This window comes from Sarcophilus harrisii, chromosome 4 (genome assembly GCF_902635505.1).
Source record: "Sarcophilus harrisii chromosome 4, mSarHar1.11, whole genome shotgun sequence".
NCBI classification, from domain to species: Eukaryota; Metazoa; Chordata; class Mammalia; order Dasyuromorphia; family Dasyuridae; genus Sarcophilus; species Sarcophilus harrisii.
In genome coordinates, this window is record NC_045429.1 from 355,266,681 (window position 1) to 355,273,667 (window position 6,987).

Sequence of the window (6,987 nt, forward strand, 5' to 3'; positions counted from 1 at the left end):
CATTAAGTTCCTAATATGGTAAAGAGTGTGTCATTGACTTGTATTCTTGTTTTCTGGGGTAGATTTTTAGTCTCTGGGTAGATTTCCATGTTAGCATGTAAACCTGGACTCCCTCAGTCAATGGGAGAAAAGGCCAGAAGGGAGTGGGGGCTTCCCTTTCCTGCAAGATCGTAATAAATCTTTTTTGCTTTTTACCTTGAGAGTCTCTGATTTTAATTTGGGTAAGGACAGCTGTCCCACACGGCTTTGGGAGCTTATCTAGGATATATCCTTTTCATGAGGAGTCTCCAATACTGAATCTCCAGGCACCCTCCAGAGAGTTCTCTAATGGTCCTTGGACTTGGCTCAGGAACTCCCCCGCCAATCAGGTAAATTTTTGAAGAAAGACATTCAGTGAAAACAAAACAAAAAGAAAGCAAATGGAGCTCTGAGATCAAGCTGCAAAGACAGAGGATTAATTTAGCTTAGGAGATAAGTCAGCGGAGAAAAGTTTGGAATCAGTCGGGTAAGTTGTGCACACAACACAGGTAGGAAAGAAACTGGGGGGGAGGGGAGGAGAAACTCTAAGTGGTTAAAGTCTATAAGAGTACGTTCCCTTTGACAAGAACTGGTGAGTTGCCTGGATGACTAGGGTTGGGAGACTTTAAGCAGTTAGAGTCTATAAGAGTGCTCCTATTTTCCTTTGGTAAGATCAGATGACTTCTCCATCAAGAGGGACAAGATACTGTGAACCATGGGAAAGGAACAATCTAAGGTAGCTAGCTCTAAAAAACCTATCTAGTGTCCCAGAAGATGGCCCTTTAGAAGAAATGGGATGAAATGTCAAAATTTACAGGGAAGGACAAAAATAAAATGATTAAATATTGTTGTTTTGTTTGGGCAGGTTTGGGAAAAAATGTCTTCTGGCCAAAGTACGAATTCCCCTGAAGTAAGGGTGTGCCAACAATTGAATCTACACATAAATTCAAAGGACCCTATTGATACTGAAGAGAGTGAGTATGCAGCCTTGTGGTTGCTGACTGTGGGACAATTTGTATTGAATGAGGAGGGAAAGTAGTCAGAGAAATCCAATTCTTGGGGCTCCCTCTCAGCACTACATCCTCCCTATGCCCTTGGTTGGCTACTGCTTCTATGGTTGTAGTTCCAGAACTTGATGCCTTGCCTCTGCCCCAAGGAAGGGCCAAAAACAAGAGCTTGATTGATTTAGAACCACCATCTATTTCCTCTCTTCCTGGCCCTCTTTGGAGGGAACTTAAGTAAATATTTAACACATTTGTGTGTGTGTATATGTATGTATCTGTGTGTGTGTGTGTGTGTGTGTGTGAGAGAGAGAGAGAGAGAGAGAGAGAGAGAGAGAGAGCCTGTGTTTTTGTCTTCTGTTTCTCTCAGTCAGCTGAATTACAAAAAAAAAAGAAGATCTGGTCTTTGGGATTTAAAAGTGCTTGTCTTGTAAAAGTATAATCTATTCCTATGTGGTTTGTGAAATCTAGGAAAATAAAATCTTTCCCCCTTCCCTGTTATATGGGTTTAGGGAAAAATTACAAATTTTGGGTCTGAGGAGCTATTGTAAAGATTTTGGGAATCTAGGATGGTGAAATTTTGACTAGAAAGATAAGATTTTATAAGAAATAATGGGGAGGGATTGCAAATTGAGTGGAAGCTCCATACACCTGGGCATCTGTTCTCATCATGGAAAGTGGAAAGAATATCAGATTCTTAAGAAACAAATTACTGTTAGAGAATAAATTGCCTTGTACCAAATGTTTGCCTATTGTTTTGTTAAAGAATTAGAACTATCTCCGGAAATGATCTGGGACTTTCCCCATATGAGATGCTGTTTGGTTTGCTTTATTTGAGAGGGGAAAGGGAAATACCTTCTTTTGAAGCAAAGGATAAGTTTTTAAGAAATTATATACTGTCAGTATCCTCATCCCTTTCAGCTCTTAGGAAGCAAGGATTGCTGGCCCAGCCAACACCTCTGGAGTTAGCAGTTCCAGGATCAAAACTGCTGTCCAGAGGCTGAGAAGAGATGGATTCATTACATCATGGTTAAAGAATCTGTGCAAGAACCTCAAGAATGGACTGTTGAAGATAATTTATAACCTCTACAATTGACTTTGCACCAGGGCAATTAGGAATGTTTTGGTCGGAGGGGAATTATATCAAAACCCTGAGGATAATTTTCCCCTATAAATCTGTTTGTGGCTCACTTTGTCTTTGTTGAATCCCTTTTGGGGACACTCTGCCTCATGATATCTCTCCTCTCATTCCCTCACCATGCCTCATGGTGTCTTTCTCCTTCTTATAGCTAACTAACTTTTTTGGGGTGATAAATCTCTTTTAGAATTTAGCTGTCAGCTAAGGCCAATTCATGGGGTATTCCCTTTTCCTGGTGATTATGAATTTCACTAGGGAACTTCTCTTTTTCTTCATTGTTAAAATCTCTTTCCTTGCTATCTATAAGTTCTCTCAACTCTATTTCATATTCACCATTCCTGATGTCTATTGTATCTTTTCATTTTATCTGTAACTTCTCCTAAATAAACCTAGCTTTTGCCAAAGTGAATAGCCCTTATGAATTCTTCACATGGCTGAACCCCAACATTCAGTGCACAAACCTCAATCTCACCATTTGGTGTAAATCCCAAACATATTATTTGGAAGTAGGCATTACTCTTCTAAATCACTCAGGCACCACGACAAAAAGGAGGTCTGGATTATGACACCTTTTTCTTTTCAATGTGTAAGTGTGAGAGAGTAATAAAGATTAAGTTTCCACTGAACAGTTAAATCTCAATTCCTCAGAAACCTTGAGCAGATAGTGAGAAGTATTTAAGAGTCAGAGTTCCACAGAGAATTGCAAGCTTCAAGGTAGTGTAAGATAGTAAGGAATCACTGACCAATGAGTTTTTGGGAGGAGAAATTTACTTGGCTACAAATTTCTGATACAGAGGTCTAGACTTGAAATTGGGTTAAAATGACCACGGTCAATGACCTGTGGAAGGCTTTTCTTTACTTCATTTGCTTAATAAGCCTCATGCATATAATTTGACACACCTTGCATGAAATTAGAGCCTCATTAACAAAACATGGGATGTACTAAGGAGGGGAAACATGCTTAGGAATAACACATAAGAGGTGATATGACCCAAAAGGAAATTGACAATCCATTCTCTGAAGGGAGGGAACTGTGACCTGAATTTCAGTGTCAAATATATTTCTAACAAGTAAATTCATATGATATGGAATTGCATTTGCTTGCTTCTGGAAAAAATTAACTGCATATGTAAATCCTTTTTTTTTTGGTCATTTTTTCCACTCACTTTAAGTGTTAGTATTTGTTAAACAAGTAGATGCAAAAACACTATATTTTATTACTTGAGTTTTGAAGATCACTAATGTGTGAAATGAGTAAGACAAGATGCAGGGGGTAGGGAGGAATTGGGAATCTGGCCCAGTATTATGCGATGTCTCAAAAGAATTATAGGCTTAGACCATCTCCAAATCAAGAGGTAAAATTTTATTACATTGTTAGCAGTAGGTTAAGTTCCAAAAGATAATGACAAGGGGAAAGAGGAATACTTTAATGCCATAACAAAGGGGGAAGATGCCATAAGACAGGCACAGTTCCTAATGAAACAGCCATTGTGAGATTTATAAGTGTCAAAGTTCCTAAAGAACTCACTGTCAGCAAGGGGAAAGAAGTGGGTAATGACCTGATGCCTTTAAGGCAGGGTGAATTTGTAAGGAACTAGCTATTGCCAAGGAAAAGGGAAGGTCTTACATATAGACAAATAAGGGGGGAGGGAGGGAGAGAAGCAAACAATGTTAACATCTATACTTTGGCCTCCAGATTAGTTACACCTTCATTTTAGGTTCAGGATAATCTTGTCAATGTAAGGAATTCAAGAAAGACTAGAAGCCAACAAAATCCCATTTAAGAACAACAAAGATTACCCAAGGACAAAATAATCCCTCACTATCTGTCCATCATACATAGGTTTTCATACATGCAGTATCACAAAGTGATATTATAGCAGCAGAATGGACTTTCCTTTATGAAGACCCAAGCAATTGTAGAATACAAGTTCCTTGAGGGAAAGATTGCTTCATTTTTATCTTTTTATCTCTTACACCTAGCAAAGAAACTTAGATTTTTGCTAAAAGCATGTTATATATTAAGGTTACAGGAAACTAAGGAAGTTTGGAACTGAATGTTAGTATCTCATGGCAGGGACCGCTAGGTGGTGTAGTAGATAGAACACTGGTTCTGGAGTCAGGAAGCCTTATCTTCCTGAGTTTCCATCTAGCCCTAGACACTTATTAACTGTATCACTCTTAGTGAATTGCTTCACTCTGTTAGCCTCAGTTTCTTATCTGTAAAATGAGCTTGAAAAAGACAGTGGCAAACTTCTCAGCATCTTTATCAAAAAAAACCCAAATAGGATCAGAAAAAGTTGGACATGACTGAAAATGACTCGATAGCAACAACGTCAACAAAATTTTATGACAGAGATTGAATTTTCTCCTGAAGGACACTTCATATAGATTACTGCAGCTTTGTATCATGCCCAAAACTGTTTCCTTAACAATGTTTTCTTTGATCTCTAGGACTTGGACTATAGAGATAAGGGCATAGACTCTATCATGATATCATCAGACCATGTTAACCTCATTGTGGTTTTATTCTTTGTAATACTTCTGCCCAGCTGGAAGCCTCCCCCAAGTCACTCTTCTAGCCCTAGAGATAAAGCTCCTTTAAGCCCGCACTGTCCAGGCACAAACTAAAATGGAAACTAAAATTTCAGTCCTGTCTACCTTCCTTTCTTTTCTCATTCTCTTCCACATCCTTGGAGTAACATATCCCAGTTTCTCATTCTCTGTCCATTTGAAAACCTACTTATAAATCATAAATCAGGGCCCAGTGTAAATGCTACTTACTATAAATCCTTTTGTACCCAAGAGTGAAGTGATCTTTCTATTGTCACATCTTTGAGTATCTTGTGCTGCCCTTTTAAGGAATAATGACCATGGCAGAAATACTCAAGAGCAAGAGTAACCAGCTCTACCACTCTGCTTTCATCATGGTAGAGGGTCTCCTCGCAGTTTGGTAACTCTTTGAGGCAGTTTATATTGTTCAGCTAGAGGTTAGATATGAGGTGAAAATATCCCTGAAAAGATGTGCTTGTATTTACCTCTAAGGCTCAGTAGGAGACACTAACGACATGCAGAGTGAAGACCCTGAACCCTCAGGCAAGGAAGAGGTTCAATTAATTCGCTCACCAAGCTCAGCCCTGAGTGAGGACTAGGGAACTTTCCTTGGTGGGGAAGGATAATAGTCTTGAGAAATATCTGAATGAACTTTTATATATTTTTTCCTATAACAACTTGTTATTATTCAATTGTATCTAAGAAAACTGAAAATGTGCTAGTTAGCACTTAGCCCTTTTGAAGTGATAGAGCAATAAGATGTAGGAATAATTGGCAATCATAGCATTATATGGCAGTTCCAGGAAATGACCAGGAAGAATAAAAATCATAGCAGCAGGTGACAGCTTTACTCACAATTAGCAATCTCAGCTGCCAATTAGTGAATTAAAGTTTGCTTAAGTACAGCATAATCAGGGCTCTGGGATCATGCCAAGGAAGATGGCAGAAGCACAGACAAGATGGAGAGAGACATAGATGAAAAACACAGTGTAGACAGATGTTCCAAAGTGCTATCTTTTCTTTTCATGAAAGAAGCGTGAACTTGATAGAGACTATCACATCAGTTTTTCATATCATTTGGTGAGATTCATGTACTGAAGGAATGAAAATAATTTTGTTCCTTTTTTGTCTCTATTTTTTACTTAGCTCTTTTCTTTCCTGATTAAATGCTTTGTCAGAGAGTTATCTGTGCCTGTACAATTGTTAGAGAATGCACTGAATTGGGCTTTGAGTAGAATTATTAGCCCTTACATTGCACCTGAGAAGTCATAGAATTCCAGAGTTGAATATCATCCCTTTATATTCTTCTCTACTTAGCATGATCTTGTTCATATTATGTTTATGTATATGCATGCATATATTATAACTCAGAATACATCATAATCTTCTTTGGGGAAAGGACTATATTTTATTTATTTTATGTTCCCCTAGGGGGTAGAGAGAGGAGTGGAGTGGCAGCAAAAATATCTTGGAGGTAATGGATTCAAGAACAAAATATAGAATTTCTTCTTGAAAGGAGATGGAAAAAACCCCAACAAACCATTCTCAGTAATCTACATTTGAGATAGTCTAACCAGTTTGGACACATGACCATAACTGATATAAATAATATGGTAAATATTTGTCAAACAAATGAATGGGTTATGAATCCTAAAACTTTGTCACATTTTCCCCTACAACTTCTTAAGCTGGGATCTTCACATACATTTCTAACCAAATGTCCATCCTTATCCATTTTCTGAAATTTGCCGTTTTCTAGGGACTTGGTATAATCCACCTAAAGATACAATGCTTAGATTTTGAACATGTATTTTTTTAAAATGCCACAGATGTAGAGAATGTTGGAGTTAGAACAGGTCTGAAAGATAACTGAGGTCAAGTCCAACATGTTACAAATGAGGAAACCAAAGCCCAGAGAGGTTCCTGGGGATCACAGTTAGTAAACAAAGTAGGTTCTTTGACTTCAAATGCAGTACTCTTTCCCTTTTTCTCTCAGTGATTTTTCAACTATTAGAACCCAAGTTTCTTGATTTTTATTTCAATATTTCCCCAAAGACAAACCGTTGGCATTAATTGGAACTCTAAAGATATGACTGAAATGCTAAAGCTTCAGAGACTACATGGATTTCCTTCTAAATATTATGAAAGGAAGTTGTATAACTTATTTTTGATGAATTGTAGTTCTTGGTTATGATCTTAAGCCCAATCAGCCACACTTTTCTCAAGTGTGGATACTTGAAAGTGATATGGTTTTCCATATGTTTGCACTATTACTTT